Raw genomic sequence first — 18,882 nt, 5'->3', positions numbered from 1 at the left:
CCGCTGAGGTCAGATACACACGGGAAAATGTTCAGGCGGCTTCACGGAGTCCCGCCTCAGACTGAAATCAGGTTCTAATTAGACGCTGAGAACAATCCGGATCTCTGTATGTAATTGATTGTGTTGATTGTGTGACCAGGTGTGCGGTAACAGGTCCTGCCAGTATAAAAACCTAGTCACCGCGTTCACACTTTATGCTTTCTTGCTTCAACACAGTTTTGTGGTTTACTTATTTTACTCCTGTAGCAATTGAGCGGGACGTTAATTTGGCGATGCGCTCGTTTCTCTTTATGCTGTGCCTGTGCACATGGGCCGGGCTCCCCGCACTGGTTTCCGCCGGGCCGGCTGGCTGGGACTCTCGGGAATTGGCGCTCCAGGCCGACCTCCCGGCTCCTGAAGACGCAGCCCAGTTGGAGGACTTGAACCTGGCAGATGCGCCCTCCGAAGACCTGTCTGCAAGCGAGAACGACTCGCAGTCCTTGGCTCCCGACTTTCGCCGCCTTCCCGTGTCCAGAGACGCGTACTCGCCCTACTTCGACAAGGAGAAGATGAAGCCCGAAGCCGGCAGACGCCCCTTACCCGCCTACATCAAGAGCGTCCTGTTTCCTCCCCAGCGAGGGCGGCAGCCGGCTCGCCCGGCCATCGGGGGCACCCGAGGAGTGGCTGTGTGGTGTGACTCCAGCAGGATGTATGTGAGGGTCAGTCGGCTCCTGTTCGGCTTCAGCTGTCGGCCATCGGAGGTGACCTTGGGCAACTGCAGCGTCAGCCGAACCACACGCAGTTACTTCTACTTCATCTACGGGCTTCACGAGTGCGGCACCGAGCGATCGGTAAGCAGGTCTTCATCTATAGGCAGTGTATCGATGTGAGCTGTAGGGTTAGTGTCGGGGTTGCCTTTCCTGGGAATATCCCTTCCTCTGTGACCCTGCAGGTTGTCCAGGGCCGCCTGGTGTACTCCAACACTCTCCGCTATGCCCCGCCCTCCTCCAGTGCACCTGTGCATCGCTTCATTCCCTTCTCTGTGCCTGTCAAGTGCTCCTACAACAGGTAGGCAGGGCTCTGCTGCTGCTGGGAAAGTGTCCAGAAGCCCCTCATCCCCTCTGTCCTGCAGGTTCCACTACTCCTACAAGGTTGGCTATGTCCCCACGTGGGCCAGGAGAAGGACCTTCTTCAAGGACCTGAAGAACAAGCACAGCTTTGTCCTGCTCACCACCAACTGTAAGCTCCTTGAGTGAGTGGCTCCTCCTGCCTGCAGGGGGTGCTGTGTGCAGGTGTAATGCTGCCTCTCTCTTTCTCCAACCCACTGGGTTGACAACTTGGGGTACGGCCCCTTCTGGGAGGGGAGGTGGGCAGGAGCCCCGAGAGCCTGCAGGGGTTCATCCTTGTCCTTGTCCCCAGGTGCATGGTGGACAGCAAGGCAGATGGGTGCCTGTCCAGGTTTGTCCCCTCCAAGCAGAAGGATGTGCTCCGCTTCACAATTGATGCCTTCCTCAAGGAAGAAGAAGCTGTCCAGGAAGGTACTGCTCTCAAAAGCTGCTCAGCCTTCTTGCTCTACTGATCCATGGTCTGCTTTTTCATCCATGATCTAGATGTGAACCAGACTGTGGCAGCTGTAGTGCCTAGAGCTGCCAGCTTGCCTTCACTGATGGCAGAAGGTCCTTCTCTGTCCCTCTATTGGCCTTGATCCCTTAATGCTGTGACTTTCCCTCTTGCAGCATGAAGTGACTGAGCTGTACATGCATTGTGTCATGGCTGTGGCTCCTGCTAAAGCAACACCAGGGACCAAGTCCTGCACCTACAACAGGGAGGCTAAGGGGTACTTCTGCAAGGAGGGTGCTCTGGGACATGCCAGGTGGAGGCCTCACCTGTCCTCCTCTCCTCCAGGTGGGAGGAGCTGTATGGTGACCATGAGGTCTGTGCCTGCTGTGAGTCCAGGTGTGCTGGCAGTTGGAATGAAGGTGGGTCTGGTTCTCTATCCCTTGTGGATGCATCTCTGCTCAAGAGACAACCATGCTTGGACAACTGAGGAATGATCCCATGCTGGACAAAGGGACTGTTTAGATGAGTAGCATCACTGTGGGACTCTGGGTATAGCAGATCCCTCACTCCTGGGTGTTGCTTGTCCACAGGTACCAGGAGCCTGGTGACCAGCAGTCTGTGGCTGTGGCACCAGTAGAAGCTCCTCTGGATGTGGGAGCTGACTGAACTGAGGATGAGGAGGGAGACCCTCAGAGCTCCAGTGAAGATGCAGAGAGCACCAGTGAGGATGTGGAGGGAGCAGAGGACTTTGGAGATGTTGGCCAGTGGACAGGTAGGGTCTGGCAGGAGGAGCTCCTGTAGGGGTGGTGTCCTGTAGTGTAGCTGGATTGTTCTCCTTCTTCCTCCACAGGTGCCTGAATGAAGGCTCCAGCCTGGCCCTTGTGACTCTCCTGCTTCCACTTGCCTTGTAATGGCAACATTTCAATAAAGCTGTGAAAGACCCTTCTGCCTGCCCTTGTTTCTTTATGGTTTATAGGTTTGAATGGGGTGGAGGAATTCAAGGGAAGTGAGACCCATTAATCAATGGAAGTATTTGTGGGGGTTCCCCTTTCAAGAATGCTTCCCGTATTGCTGCCAATGAGGACTGAAAATGGCTGGAGTAATAAAGCGTTGTAGTGGGGGAAGATGGCCGCACTATTCCTTGGGCAGGGCATTGTGACTTTTTTTTTTTTTTTACTGTGAGAGATGGTGTTCAATATACTGGAAATCCTCCTGTTTCCGAGATGGGTAGTGCTTATGGAGTGTGAGTGTCCTATTCTAGGCTGCACAAACTGACTAAAAGAAACGCAAGGAAGGAATTGTCAACAGGGGCTTGGTGTAAAGTAGGCCTTCCCATCCTTGGCAGAGGAACAATACTGGTGCACAAACATCAGTGAATAATTGTGCAGTTAGAATCTCTGAGGTCCTGTCTTATGGGTGTTGGTTTCACAGTAGTGGTATTGGACAGTCATTGGGAAGTATTAGGATTGAGACTGGAGATCCCAGTACTTGACTGGGAAGGCGGGTGTTCACAACCACCTCTACCAGCAGCACAGACTGTGTAGATTGAGACTGAACACTTACTACACAAAGCCTCTCCCCTGTTTCAGTGTCCCATGTCATGAATTTCAAGTGAATCCTAGTCTTCCTTTGTGCCTACCTATAATTTGCACAAATCCTGCTGGCCCACTAACAGTTAATCTTTAGCCCTACTGCAGTGCCCTATTAAAGCTTCAAGGATTTAGGCTAAACTATTTTATATAATGGTTCTGAAGGTGGCTTCTCAAAGCACTTGACAGAATTACAATTAGAATACACAGAATAAAACAATTCCAATAGACAGAGGAGACCATGGATGGTGGTACTAAGGAAAGTAGAAGCAGAGGGGTAAAGAATGGAACCAGTTCAGTAAAGGCTCTTCTACAGAACAAGGTGTTGAGTCTGAATTTGAAGGAGTTTAGGGAAGCTGACTCTGCTATCCTTGGGCAGAGAGTTCCAGAGCCTGGGGGCATAACAGGAGAAGGCCCTGTCACCCATACAGTGTAGACGGGCTTGGGGGACAGTTAGGAGACTAGAATTAGAAGAGTGAAGGTTATGAAGTGGGGAGTAGGGTGATAATAGATTAAACTGCAACTGAAATGTGAAGGCACGCTCTATAGTTTATGCAAGAAAGGGTAATGTTAGGCTTTTATGGGATGGGGGTAATGGCAGCACTTTTGACTGTTGGTACAACAGCAGTGCTCAAGGATTCATTTCTAATATTGAGGACAATGGGTTATATACCCATCGTTATTACCAAAGGCTCAGAGACCTTTTGCTATATAAAAAGACTCCTTTCCACCACTAATTTTTTCAGGTTTGGTTCATTTGGGTTTTATCAGTTAAACATTTAATATTGTATGTCAGTTTGTTGATGCCTGTATATCACAGTGATCTGCACACACACTTTTGACTGAATATAGGCTGCCAAACCTCTCCACCAAACTTATGTATCACGGTAGGTACACAAGAAGTTTATTTGTAATAACAGGGTTGTCGGTGCCAGTAGTCAGATTGGGTCAATTGCAAGGTAAGAACAGCATCACATTAACTGGAGATGATCCAGAGATTAGCATGCAGCTCTGTACGCCAGATTAATACCAATTTGCAACTCGCTCGTCTGCTGACTTTAGTCCCCTGCTCAGTAATCACAATGTTCCCAATTGCAATGAGCCCAAGGAAACAGCTGCTGCTCTCTAGAGGACACTACAGGACAGGACTAAGTACAATTCCTGCAATAGACTAAGCAGTTTAGTGCTGAACTAATGGAACACTGAATCCTATGGGACAGTTCCGAATGTAGTAACAACTTAATACTGAAATAATATCGTAAACACCTCGTGATCTTAAGAATCTGTCGCTGTTAAAAAGTATTATAATAATAAGCTAAAATTGTACTGCAGCCACAACACAGTGGACTTGCAGCTCCTGTCCTGATCATACAGAAAGATGTCACCACTATAACACCTGTTAACAAACATAGCGCCTGCAGTCTGTGAAAGAGAGCTCTGAGGTGAATATTCCTTGCAGGGAAGTGAACTGTAAACAAGGCATATACATCACTTAGTTGAGAAGCAACGACTGTCGCTAAAGAAAGTGAGCGAGGGTACACCTATAGTGGTTCATCCACAGAAATTCAAACATAAATTTGACGCACCAGAGTACCGCAAAGCTAGAAGCGTGCCTTCAACTGGAGTACTGTAGCGTTCATCTGGTTTAAGAATACGAATTGATGCCTTCAAATAGACCTTTAACAGTCCTTCGATGTAGAATTAAGAAAATGGGGAATTATTTGATCCCATTCTCAATCCAGTGGTTTATGGACAGGCGCTCTCAGCGGACTGTGCGCAGGAGTGATGGTTGATGTGGAATTCTATGGGCTCAGTGGGACTCCGGGAGTCAACTCAGGGCTCTGCTGTAGATTCCTGTAGAACCGGTGTGAAATGATAATGTATCGTTGGCTGGTATTGTTAATGTAAAGTTTACTGGTACGTTTCGGCCAAAACATATTTTCTTTCTTCTTTTTTTCAGCATGGAATAAACCTATTACTTGTTCCTTTGCAGCCTACGCATGCTGACGCAGCTATCCACCTGAACTACAAATTGTATGTTGGCCGTTCCGTTACACTATATTGATGAATCGTACAAGATCATAGGATCTATAAGCCTGAAGACTTGTCTTGTACAGTGCCCTGATAAAAATCAAATTAATTACACTAATTTTTATGGAATCCCATTTCCGGTAGTGAGGCTTCCATAGTACACGGATGGAATAGTGGATGGTGGGCTTTTAAATTCTTTTTTTATTTAAACACCAGAAATACAAAAACGAAGACAGAATATGAAATAAGATACAGAAATAGACACTTCACATCCAGAAGAATTCACAATTATAAAAGCTGAAACTTATACTTTTTAAATATTTCCATTGTATGTCATTTTTTACTTAAAAAAGAAACTCTTCTTTAGCTCAGCTGGCAAGGCCTGGGTTCGAGCCAATGCAGTGAGGCACGAACTAGGGTGGGAGCGGCGAGGGCACAAGCCCTGGAACCCGAATCCGTTACAATAACAAAAGGACAGACAATGAAATATGGGTTATTTCGAAGTCCCAAATGTGAGATATAAAGTCGCAATTACGAGATATAAAGTCGGAATTCTGAGTTTTTAAGTCGCAATTCTAAGTTACTAAGTCGGAATTCTGAGATACCATAGCGCGTTTTTATTTTTACTCCCTGGCGGAAACGGGCTTCCATAGAAATGGTCAGATTCAGAGCCATTGCAGTTCGTGCTAATTAGAACAACGCCAGAACTGAACCCTCAGCACCGTACTGACTACTGAGCACAAGATCAGCTGCTCGCCAGCTTTGTTTCGCACAGTTTTGCATTGCTATTGAGCTCAGAGCAGGAGCTGATCTTCAGACAGTCAGATGCGTTATACATTACGTCACTGGCCCTAATCTTACGGTGCTCAACTGCACCATAGTGACCTCAGCGCCACTACTAGTAATGCATCGCCCCCGGCCAAAATTGCTTAGTAAAAAAAAACATTTTCTATACTGTCTGTTTAAAAATATTATATCTTTAAAAATGACAAAGGGTTTGTGTGTCGCGCTAAAGTTTCGATTCATTTCGAATGCAAAGAAAAAACATTTTCTTCCAAGAAATCATAAATTTGTCTCATCCTCCATACTATAATTCTCTCTTGTAGTAGTAAAGCATTTTGAGTCAAACCGAACAATATATTAAAGGAACAAGTAATAGGTTTATTCCATGCTGAAAAGAGAAGAGAGAAAACACAACGTTTCAGCTGTGAAACCTTCTTCAGGTTTGTTTTCTCTCTTCTCTTTTCAGCATGGAATAAACCTACAATATTACTTGTTCCTTTGCAGATACGCATGCTGACGTAGCTACCCACCTGAATATATTAAATGTTTCATCTATATGATTAACATAATGTTCTCCTGAATAACTACAGTAAATGACAAAGCCTTAGAGCCACAGAGAAAAACAAATTGCATTTAAAGTAATTTTAAAGGCTCGAGATAACATTGCACTATAAACGCAAATGTCTGTCTTCTTTGTGGCGCTTAGTTTTTGTTGCTTTAGCAAATTTCATGCAGTTTATTTCTGACACAAGACATAACAAGCTTGTGTATTTATGACAAAAAAGCAGGGCAGCAATTTATATCGGCCTTGAAATTGATATTGTTAAAAAGTGAGTTAAATGCAGATATAGTAAATATATGTTCTCATATAATGGTGTGTTTTTTTGTCTAAAAATCCTTCATGAATGGTTTAACAGACACCTTGCATAATTAAAAAAAATATATATTTACGAATATTAACCTTTTATACAGTAAAGTTTTGTTGTGAACATGAGCCCTGTTTATCGATGTCACCAACACAGTTCTGGATTTTATTCTGCCTTCCTACGCACATATGAATTTTCTTTCACACAACAGCTCGCATGTATGGTAGCGTATTAGCGCCAGGGATAAAAAGAATGATGTTGGCTTTTAAATGATAAACCATTTGCGTTTATACAAAATCACAATGCGTTGTCGCAGACATTGGGACATACTCTGTTTAAACATCTGTCGTTTTCTCTTATATTGGCTCCTGTGCTTCGGTCCATTTGAGAGAGAAGACACTGAAAAAGTCTTGTGAAAGTGGATTTTGCACCTACGCCAGTGCTGTAGTGGTATCATACAGACACCCATACAAATCCATCAAACGTTGGAAGCTCTGGAAGGCAACGTAAAATATTGCTCTGTCCGTTGGTGGATTAGGTATGCATGCTACATTTCAACGTAAAATGCAATGTAAAAAGATCAAATTTGATTCAAAATCGATTAATGTAAAAACCGATAAAGCTCATGTTTTTTATCTAGTTTTATCTATATCTATATCTATATCTAGTTTTTCAAAGGTCTTAAAAAAATGTTTATCGCGATTGTGAAAGTTCGAGAAGGTGTACCAGCGCGTGCCTTTATATCGCCAGCTTCAGTCTCGCCTGTAGCTGCGAGAAGGTTAAAAGCGCACAAGTGATCTGTCTTTCGTCCAAATAATTGCTGGAGCAGCAGGACGTAGAGCACCATCCAGCAGCTGTAGACGATGTTCGAGGAAGAGCTAATTCTGTTTTCAGCACAGGGAGCAAGAATGAGCTCAGTCCGGCTCCCAGCAGAATCCATTCTGGTTTGGTTGCCGTCAGACTGTTCATCTGAGGCTTTTTGGATCGCAACGTGAAAAAAAGAACAAAAAACAATTGCTCACATCGTGTTACTTCTACCAGAGGATAGGAAGATATCACTTAAAAAAATCAGCAATTAATATTTGGATCCGTGGCCTCATACTAATTATTTAACTATCAGATTGTGTTTCTGCAACATTTCGTGCACAGTATGCCGTATTCAACAATAAAACAACAGTCACAACGAGGCCTTTACACCCAGTCTGGGGTATTTTCCCCTTTTATATTTTTGCCACTTTATATCGAACCTGTTATACTCCCAGAAGTGCGCAGTAGCTTCTACTTAATAAAAATATACAATTCACCGCTGGTATAAACAGATGTGTGCCATGTCTGCTTTTGTAAGCATTTGTTTCAAAAATAAGTTCACAATATGTTAAAAACACAAAAAGCACAAACTTAATAATACAACGATACAAAATCAAAACCAAATCATAAAGCCAATTAAGTACCTATCCTTTGAAAACAGAGAACACCTTTATATCTACAATAAAAAAGTGACATTTGTATCTACTTTTGAATTACTGTACAAAGCAGACAGAGTATTCCCTGAATTCAAAGATCAGATCTTGGCCAAAACAAGACAATCAGACGTGAGCTGAATTCAGAACAAGAGCCTCTGCTTCGTCGTTTATTGAGCTTGTGATCAAAGTCTGAGTGGAAAAAGATTGGCTATTTTAACTGTTTGAATGAAATACACAAAGGGCACCTTCCTTCGAACCAGTGTCAAACCAGCAACCTAAGGATTCCCTCTTGTTTCCACTACAGTCCTCCGCTCTACCAACTGATGTCAGGAGATGCTCTCTGGCACATACTGTCCGATGTAGTGAAATGTTCCGGATGATTTAAATCCCAGATCGACATCGTTTCCAACTCGTTTCCTTAGTCTTGTTTACCTTGAATTTAAGCCACATACCAGGATTCTACTGTATAAACTTCCGGAGATATTACAAAATGTTTGATGGAGCATCAATCTTTCCAGGCGGAAATTGACTCCTTTTCTTTCTCGAGGGATCATATTAAACATTTCATTTGGATCGAGAAGAGGATCACCATGAGACACAAAACAAACAGTTTCATTCTGTCTTTATTAGAATCTGTATTACAGCTAATGAATGTAAAGCCTTTAGTATGCGAGAGTGAGAGTTCAGTTATGCCAGGGAGTGTGAGAAAAGAGAACTGAAATTTAGTAAATTAATATTTAAATAGAGCGTAAATCTTCAAAGTGTCACTGCAAAATTATTACAGGGGTCTACCAGCTGCCGGACGTACTTGTTTTGGGACTATTTCCAATAAGTACCGCCTTAGTAGTTGTGTGTCCTTACTGGTATCTTTTAAACATTCGGTTATATACAAACGGGACAGAGACACAGTGATAATCTGATTTTAACATGTCCTGCATTTTAACTTACTGAACAGATAAATTGAAATGTTCTGATTCAGAGCCCCTGCAGTTCGTGCTAATTAGAACCACAACAATACTCCGGAGTCCTGAGCACCACACTGAGCAAAGGTTCAGCTGAACTCTGACTTTGTTCAGCACGACTTGTTGTTGCAGTTGAGCTCAGAGCTGGAGATGATCTCCATATTCTACCACACTAACTAGTCCTAAACGTAGTACACAGTACACACTTTTTAAAAACAATTTAAAATATTACACAAAGGCTGTAAAGCACACTCTAAATCGATCCGAATATTTGATTTCCGCGATCCGTTTAGGCAACATTAGGCAACGTGGCGCTTCTCCAGCAAAGTATGTCTCAGTTTTGTGAACTACTGGTGCTTTTAACACACCAACTTACGCACCTCGTCAGGATGGCCGAGTGGTCTAAGGCGCCAGACTCAAGGACTCCTGTCTTTCTATTGCTTGGGTGTTCTGGTCTCTGAATAGAGGCGTGGGTTCAAATCCCACTCCTCACAGCTTTTCCCTCTCTTGCATTTTTCCTGTCTTCTTGTGCTCGCTGACAACGACAGAAAGAAGAAAACGGAGAAATCGGCTTGCGGGCACATGAGGGGCAGGGAAATGCTTCGTGAACACTTCAATGTGATTAGCAGAAAGTCAAATAGGCTTCGATTTCTCCCTTAAGAACTGTTTGGGGTGCCTGTAATCGAGTAAAGATTTACGGTCAAGGTATGCATTCAAAGGTGAAAGACCGAAATATAAATCCAGAAGAAGATGTATTAAAACATATTGTTTTCCTTGCGGTTTCCCCTGTATTTCATTAAATGTGGCATTGTGAAATCAGCCTGTAGCCCTACGGAATGCAGCCACTCTCCCGGTGACAGCGGCAGGAGCCGAGAGGATTAAATCAGAGCTCGAACAGAGAGTTAAAAAAATATGGGCAACTAGAACATAGATCATAGAACATTTTTATTAAACTTTCCTATCTGCTCGGCCTTACTGAAGTATTTTAGCTGCATTTTAGCTTCTATTTATATACTTTACAGTAGATAGTGTTTAGTAAGAGAAGAAAGATACAAGCGCTAAACCCCCACAATAACCAAACCTTAACTAAAGCAGGAAGATCAGTTTCTGCTCGAGACAGCCGTTTTCTGAACTGTAAATCTCTGGCTGGAGACGCTGTGTGTCCAGACTCAGAGGTTGTATAAGAAAAGACTCGGAGAGCTGCAGGCGCAGCTCATTGCTCTGTGCTCCCCGTGCGGAATGCGCGTGTCCTCCCTCCTTCATTACCTTCATACACTCCTCTCAAACCATATCAAACTCCTGAAATATTTCGGTGAACAGATACTGGGTCTTTCTTTCCGAGATATCATAGGCAGAAACAATAAACACGGTGAAAACAGGAAGGTATTCTGATCGTATAGAGAAATGCGCAAAAATACATTTCCTAAAATCCAATAAAATCTAGTTACATTCTGATGCTATTCTGATGTATCTGAATAGTTTTGGCACAGTTGTTACAGCAAAGAGACAAATAAACTTTTTTTTAATTTCATTCTAGCTGTAGTTTTGAAAATGTTTTTTCAATTCTCTTAATAATACAAACACAAACTCCCGTTGTAAGCGTCTGACCATTGATATTCTTGAATTATAAGACCGTACACACGCTGGCAGGCAGTTCAGCGAATATGATGCCCCTGCAGGGGCCGAATATTAGACAGACGTATACATACAGTCATCGTGTGGAGTTTATTCCTCCTCTACCGCAGTCTTTGCCTCTTGTCACATTTGCGCTTAATTGTCGATTTTTTGTATAGAATACCGAATATCTTGAGGAAGCCTGATGGATTATTGAGGTGCAAACACTGGTTCAAAATCAACACCCTCTGCTATTGCCGTTGTTTCTTTGATAGTTTCTTCAAATTCCTCATCTGACCTTCAATATCGAGGAATATTGAGCATAATACCATACAAATTGTAACTTTCTTTTGATTGCCAGTTTTATTAAAATGCCATCCCCTTTTACAGTTATTTTAGATGTTTGGCAAGGCGTAATATCCCCCCTCTCACCCTCAGCTAAAATATTTTAAAAGTACAACAACATTACATTATATTGAACAGCGTTTATGTTAACATTTATATTCAAATTAAGGTAAATATACGAAAATATTAAAATAGAACTCCGGCGATCTGTTGTTTTTGCTTGACAAGTTCTCGAACAATTTTGCGTTGTTTTTTAAATTACTTTAGCTGAAGATGCAACGGGAGCATAAGTGAATTCTCCCTCACTCACTGGAACATATAATTCTATGGGTGAATACTAACTGCTTGCAAGTTGCCAATGTCGGTAATTATTGGAAATTCCCGGTAATGTTGACTCTGGTACTCAATTGTTTACTACTGCAAATATCAAAATAGTTCAGGTTTTGCAGAACAATTAAATTTTTGCGGTGATGATGTTTGCTATAGGAAGAAGTGCGTCCCTGGGTGGGATCAAAAAACCCACCTGGGGATTAATAGCCGAAAACGCTAACCGATTGCACCACAGAAATGCTTACACTTTGCTTTTTTTCATTTACATACTTTTGGTGAACAAAAAAATTCGCTCGCATTTCATCTTTCGCAAGCTGTATGATTTTAAAAAAACAAGTTGTTCTGCAAAGGAAATGAATAAACGCATTAAACCAAATCAAGACCTCTTTGAGTGTCCCAAATTACATGTTCTGTAAAACAAGACAGGAAAAAAAAGGTACCGCTGGAATTCGGATCCAGGATTTCCTCTTTATGAAACAGGTCTTTTAACCAGCTTTACCACAGCACTGGCAGAATACTATTCTTATATAGGTGGGTACCCACCCTCAAACCTTTGTTCTCTCGCTATTTTACCTTTGCCTACTGCCCTGTCTCTCTCACACGTGAAGAAGGCTCCACGGGCGAAACGTTGTGTTCTCGTTCTTCTATTTTTCAGCATGGAATAAACCTATTACCTATTCTTATACAGCCTCTTGGACACACCGCTCTGAGACATCTGAGGTCGATGTGCGCTGAGCCTGGTCGCCGAGGAAAATCATGCCCAAGGGGGGTGGCTCTTGTGACGAGGTGGCCGAGTGGTTAAGGCGATGGACTGCTAATCCATTGTGCTTTGCACGCGTGGGTTCGAATCCCATCCTCGTCGGTTTATGTTTTCGACTTGTGATCCGTTTCTAAGTCGGACTTGCTTTCTTTAGCTACTGTAGTAGAGCAGTAATATTTCTAGCGTTGGCTGAACATGGCTTACAGCAGTAGCTGACAGATATAGTCTCTTAATATTTAGGTTAAATTTATGCTTTGTACTGCTTTCACCTGATATTAATAGTAGTCCTGATGAACGATTTAGGGACATGGCGCATCTTGAAAATGTTCTTGTTAATTTCAGTTTGGAAAAGATGCACTCACCAGAAGCAGAAACTAGTCGTATCTGCAAAATGCGCAATGCAATAGCAATGTCTTGCTATGAGTCCTTACCTGTTACAGGAGGCGTCGTAGGACTTTTTTAGTTCAGAAAAAGCTACCAATTCATCTTACATTTCTACTCCATCAATATTAGCAATGCTATCTTTACTAAGCTCTAAATATAGCTCTAAATAAATGCAAATTTTAAAATACATTTTAAAATAAATGCTATTCCATATGTTGTATCTTTGTGGTATTTAGAAATTTTATCTGAGGATGCAAGGGAAAGAGGCTTGTATTTTAATACAATTTTCGATCAAAAGAAAACCAAAGTCCCTATGATATTACCGTCAATATCTCTTGATATCAACGTTCAGTTGAAAGATTTGAAGAAACTCTCAAACAAGCAACTGCAGTAGCAGAGAGTTTTGATTTAAACCGATGCTTGCAGCTCAATACTCCATTCATCCTTGAAAGAAGCAAAGACAGGGATATTTTGAGTGTCTCCATGATCCTCTTCTCAATCCAAAAGAAAGGTTTTATATGATCCTGATCCCACTAGAAAAAGGGTCAATTTCAGCCTGCACTGATGTCCCTTCAAACGTTTTATAAGAACTCTGGACGTTTTTACAGTGGAAGCCTGGTCCATTTCTTCTTCTGAACGAGACTATGGGAGTGAGTATTTTGATGTCGAACTGGGATTTAAATAGAGGAACACTACACTACATTGGGCTACACGTGTGACAAAGCGTTTGCTTTCCGACCTCTCGATAGCTCAATTGCTAGATCTTAAGACTATAGACAAAAACAGTGGGCATTTCTTATGTCCCTGGTTTGAATCCAGCTCGAAGGATGGTGTTTTCTTGTTCCTTAATCAAAAAGTGAAAATTGTGAATTTGTCTTTCACTTTGACGTTCACCCGAAAGCTCAGTATATAAAGAAGTAAAGGCTCCTGTTCTGGATCCTAATCCTAATCCTCACGTCTGATTGTTTTGCTTAGACCTTTAAAATGTACACTGTGGACTGTTTGCTCTTCCTAACACAATTAAAAAGCCGCCGACAAACTTATCGATCGGGAGTTTAGTTCAGTGATAGCGCGCACTTAAGACGCTCCGTTTTCTATCGCCGGCATCTCTGTATTCTTTTTAAACGCGATATTTGAATTTCAGGGAGACTCATAAACCCTTTGTCTGTTTTAAAGATACATTATTTTAAACCAGACATAATGAAAGACGTAGTAACTAGACACACATACAAGACACATGAATAGTAGCGGCTCTGAAGGCAATACAAACGCCAATGGCGCAATGGATAACGTGTCTGATTACGGATCAGAAGACTTTAGGTTTGTACTCCTTCCTGGTTCGTGAAGAAGCTTTTAAACCTCACTACTCAACACTGACATCGTAGGGTGTGCGGTCCTACACAACCTTACGATCGACTGGATGAGTCTCCTGTTCAATCTCCGATTCTTTCCGCACATTCCTGCTATTTCACCACCGTTATTGTAGGATAACAGCCACAGACACGAGAAGATATACTATTCCGAACAAATGTCTTAAAAAATCACGTTGAAAAAGGTGACAATACGTTTTTGTTTCTTTAACTTAACCTTACTTTTGCCTGTAAAGTTCACATTATTTTCTGTAGCCGCAAATCCCCAATATGTCTGCTGTCTCCCGAGAAACATAAGCGTGGAGTCAAATCATATTAAATGACACAACACATCTATTAATTTAACACCCAGACGTGACAGAACACATGTAAGACTTACACACAGCTTTTAATATGCTCTAGTGAATTTGCAGGTGTCCTGGGGAGGGAAGAGAACTGATATTAAGGAAATACATATTTAAAGGGGATGTAAGTCTTAAATGTGTTTTGTCACATCTGGGTGTTAACTGAATAATTCTTTAGCATTATTTATTGTGTTTTGACTCTATACTTGTGTTTCTCAGGGGACATCAGAAATATTGATGTTTACATTTCTATTCACATTCCCGGTGATATTGACTGAGGTAATGCAGAAGCATGTTCTCTTTAACAATAAACGGTGCGAGAAGACAGGAAGAAAGGCACCGCTAGGATTTGAACCCAGGATCTCCTGTTTACTAGACAGGCGCTTTAACCAACTAAGCCACGGCGCCGGCAGAATCCTCCTCTTTTACTGCGACTTGGACACACCGCTCTGAGACACCTGCGTTCAGTAAGCGCTGAGTCGGCTGGCTGAGCACGTTGCCTCCTTTACATTCAATAGGAGCCCCGACACCAAGAGAAACGTATAGAAATGGGTTTTATCCGGCACTTTTCATGTCCAATGCGCTTGACATCTCCCACGGGCGACAAAGTTCATTTACGACACCTTTCTTTCTTTCTTCTTTCAGCAGGAGTACAATAATGGCAACAACATGTTTGGAGTTCGGCATTTCATTTAGTCTGCGGAAACATCGTATCGGAATGAACTGCCTGAGATAAAAGAATAATTGCGGCTTCAGATCGTTTTTACAGAGCATTGCGTTGTTCTGCTCATGCTGACTACACGCTTTAGATATGTCATTTACTGCAAGCGTTGCTTTTCCAGGTTTTTCTGAAATTCCTCGCATTTGAGCCAGCACTAAAACATTTCATTCCCGTCGCTGAATACATCGTGGAAACGGTATTTGCAACGGAATGCTGTCACACATGAAACATTTTCGTTATTCGGTTCTGAAGTTTGAAAATGAAAATAAAACGGGGGTCACTTAATAGGCTTGAAAGAAGTCCAAGCAGCATAAAAACCCGCAAATTCTTACAAAGGCTGCACCTTTCTTCTGCTGCTTTTATAAATCAGCCTTAAACATTTGAATGCATACCTTACTGCTGCTAACCACATTCACGTGTTTACGAAGCTTTTTTCTGTCCGTTATGTTTTTGCTAAGCAGTTTCTCCGTTTTCCTCGTACTGTGATTGTCAGCGAGCACAACAAGACTGAAACAGTGTAAAGGCAGGTAAAAAAGTCAGGGTAAAACGCCTGATTGTCGGGAGTGGGATTTGAACCCGTGCCTCTATTTGGAGAGCGAAACACAAAGCTTATAAGACACGCATCTGTAAATTTGCTGTTTTAAACCGCTCAACTATCCTGAAGAAATGGGTGCGGATTGTATCAGTCACATCCGATTTTCCGTAAATTTAGGACGATTGATACAACTGGACGAACAATTTGTGGCGTTTAGCATGACATGGAAAACGGCACCGGAGCGTTCGGGTCCGGACTACAAGACTCAGAAACAGTTTTTACCCCCGCACTATCAAACTATTAAACTCCCAGCCTCTCTCACTCTCTCCTCACCTCTCACCTATGATCTGAACCTCACAGTGCCTTCTTTCTTACCAAAAACCCAAACACACATTGAAAATCTATCTCTACCATACATGTCAAAAGCTCACTCCCCATCATTTCTATCCCTTTATTTCATTCTTTTGATGCGTGTTTTTGCACATAACCTGTTACCTTTTTGTTGTTTGGCACACTGCCCGTTGTTGTTTTTTGCACATCGGCTGTTGTCTCTGTCTTTCTTTTGTTATACAATTGTATTGTTGTTGTGTTTTTTTCTTTGTACTACTTACGTCCGAGAGCTAGCTAAATAGCATTTCGTTATACCATATACCTGTGTATGAGTATAATGACAATAAACTTGAACTTGAACTTGACATAGTCTTGCAGGCAGTATATTATTTTATCGTTTACTTGTTTAAAAAAAAAGCATGGTCTTCTCGTTCCTAAGTCAGATTTTTAGTGCTTTCGAACGTTACTTCCAACCTGGACTGACAGCTCACCCGATCTGTTTGTGATCAGACGATGGAGTGGGGGGCTGTACCAAGCGCACGTTCCTTCCCAATGCTGAGGCGATCATTTGGAAGATGGTTGTGAAGAGAGACAAGCTTTGTCGACTAAAAAACAAGGCAGGATATGCAAGAATACTAATCACTGGCGACAGTTATGCGCTCTTACTATTGAGTTGCGAGTTTTTTAGAAGACTTTGAAACTAAGGGAAAGTGGAGACAAATGAAACAGGCACGGGTGGGGTGAACCCACGATCTTCGGTTTACAAAACCGACGCCTTACCACTTGGCCACCGCACCTTCGAGGAAATATGGGAATAATGTTGTTCAAATTTTTTTTTTCTGAATCTGGTTTACATCGCCTGGAGGCAGCAACAACAATAAAAGGGATACTTAACAAGGAGATACGCTGTAGCAGTGCGACTCCAACAGATGCTTTTGAAGAGGCTGGAGGTTTAAGCCAGCTCCTTAGAGCACTCGGCCACGTTACTCTCAACAGCGGCTCTTCAGCTCTTGTTGTTTGACCTAGTGTTTTTATAACGCGTGGAATTGACCGCAGCTTCGTTTTCTGAGATGCTTTCTCTCACGTGGTGAAATCTCGACCTCTTTGGCATCTCTGGCTATAGTTCTTCTGTAGAGCAGGCTTTCACACCTCTGCTTTTAGTGCCCTTGAAGTCATTTTATTTTTACAGGAAGACGCATTCCCTAACGATCTCTCTTGTTTTAGAAATGCTTCATAAGGCGTGTTTGATTCAACGGACAAACAGTATACTAATTGTACAATGCAGATTTATGCGGCATTCGTACTGGATTTGAGTGGGATTCTGAAATACTTCTTGCAAAGGTATTCAGACTTTCTTGAACCTATAATAAAAAAACAGACCTGAAACTCCCTAACTTCCAATCTCTGATGTTGCTGTCCTTAAACTCGGACGTGATGTTCTGCAGACGTGTGCATAATGTCCTGTTTTCTTACAGTGTAGACATTTTGCTGTTCACGCTCCGCATTCATCTGCTTTGTGCATTGTTAGTCCGCAACTGTAACATGTAATGTCAGCCGTCCCCTGTTCTTCTCGTCCGGCTGCTCGGCTTTTGTTTGTAAAGTTTGAGCGAGCGCCCCGTTCAGTGTCACTTTGTCACTGTGGTCAGAAAGCATTCTTGATTCTGCCTGAGCTGCTTCATGAATTCTAGCGACTGTAAGAGCTCTTTCTAAAGTCAGCCCTTCCTCCTGCAGCAATTTATAGTCTCTTATGTGCACATTTTTCCACAAGTTGATATCTTAACATGTCAGTTTCCAATACTCCAAAGTCACAAGATTTAGCCAGTTCTCTTAGTGCAGTCACAAAAGCAACAACAGATTCGTCCTGAGACTAAGTTCTCTGCCTAAATTTATGCCGTTCCAAAACCACTTTTCTCCGCGGTGTAAAGTAAGCGTCTAAGGCAGCTACAGTCTGTTCATATGTACCTTTTGCTCAAGGGAGGTTGGCGAAAATCCGCTGCACGGGAGCCCCGATACAGTGCAGTAGTGTAGCCCGTCTCACGGCATCCTGAGCTTCTGTAGATCCACTGGCTATTTAAAAAAATCTGTACGACTCCATCCATATCTTGTATTCCGTATACAAATACGGAGCTTCGAGGTTCAGTAGAAATGGTGGAAAAAGCTGAGCATAAGCAAAGCTTCTCGGCGCGGCTACCATATCTTCCATATCGAAAGCTATACGAAAAGTCCGAAAATTCAGAAGTTCGTTTCTACCAGCAAGAGAACTAAAATCAGCAGTGTTCTGCTCGCTTTGAGTCCGTTAACCACTCATCTCTCGTCGCCATAAATGTTGTGTATCTTAATAAAGAGACGTTTTCATATTATTTTAACTATTTTATTAACTACACAGATCACGCCCTTACACCATATATTCCCGCCTTCTACTCTCTCGTTCGGTTGTCTCGCGATGTCTACTCACTATACTACATTTAGCATGACTTCTTGTTGCAGTTGAGCTCAAAGCTGGAGATGATCTCCATATTCTACCGCCGTAACTAGTCCGAAACGTAGTACACAGTACACACTTTTTAAGTGAACTCAGGTTGATAAAAAATTAAACCAGCGCCCTGTCACAGAAACGTACCCCAGTCTCCCGCGCAACAAGCGGGGGTACTCAGCACTATACTAAAGAGGAGCGCTTGTCTGCAGCTGAGCGTCAGCTCTGTTTACTGTCAGCAGTCATTTCCTCATTTCCAAATACTTTTTCACCTGCTTTCAGCTTTAAAAGACGGTCATAAACGCTCAAGAAGTAATGAATGTCAGTTGGAAGTCTGTTTCTGTTGTCTCAGCTCTTGATAAAGAAAAGCCGTGCGTGGGAGACTCCCTCTCTGAAGAAGTTTGCCGTCACCCTGCGAGGGAGAAGAGCCATCAATCACCGAG

The 18,882-nt window shown here is 42.6% G+C and overlaps 1 long non-coding RNA gene and 3 other non-coding genes across 4 annotated transcripts; 3 read left to right on the top strand and 1 right to left on the bottom strand.

The window, feature by feature from the left end:
- The first annotated feature begins 1,387 nt into the window (after nucleotides 1–1,387).
- LOC138243000 (uncharacterized) lies at nucleotides 1,388–2,641 on the top strand. Its single transcript, XR_011191868.1, has 3 exons — nucleotides 1,388–1,517; nucleotides 1,716–1,816; nucleotides 1,885–2,641. It is a non-coding gene; the product is annotated as an uncharacterized lncRNA (long non-coding RNA).
- Nucleotides 2,642–9,616: 6,975 nt separating this feature from the next.
- trnal-caa (transfer RNA leucine (anticodon CAA)) lies at nucleotides 9,617–9,727 on the top strand. The gene is made up of 2 exons: nucleotides 9,617–9,654; nucleotides 9,682–9,727. It is a non-coding gene; the product is annotated as a tRNA-Leu (tRNA).
- Nucleotides 9,728–12,302: 2,575 nt separating this feature from the next.
- On the top strand, nucleotides 12,303–12,384 carry trnas-gcu (transfer RNA serine (anticodon GCU)). The gene has a single exon. It is a non-coding gene; the product is annotated as a tRNA-Ser (tRNA).
- Nucleotides 12,385–14,714: 2,330 nt separating this feature from the next.
- Nucleotides 14,715–14,788, bottom strand: trnat-agu (transfer RNA threonine (anticodon AGU)). Its single transcript has one exon. It is a non-coding gene; the product is annotated as a tRNA-Thr (tRNA).
- Nucleotides 14,789–18,882: the final 4,094 nt, after the last annotated feature.

Source organism: Lepisosteus oculatus, chromosome 14 (genome assembly GCF_040954835.1).
Source record: "Lepisosteus oculatus isolate fLepOcu1 chromosome 14, fLepOcu1.hap2, whole genome shotgun sequence".
In the NCBI taxonomy this organism is placed as follows: Eukaryota; Metazoa; Chordata; class Actinopteri; order Semionotiformes; family Lepisosteidae; genus Lepisosteus; species Lepisosteus oculatus.
This window is presented reverse-complemented; position numbering and strand designations above follow the sequence as displayed.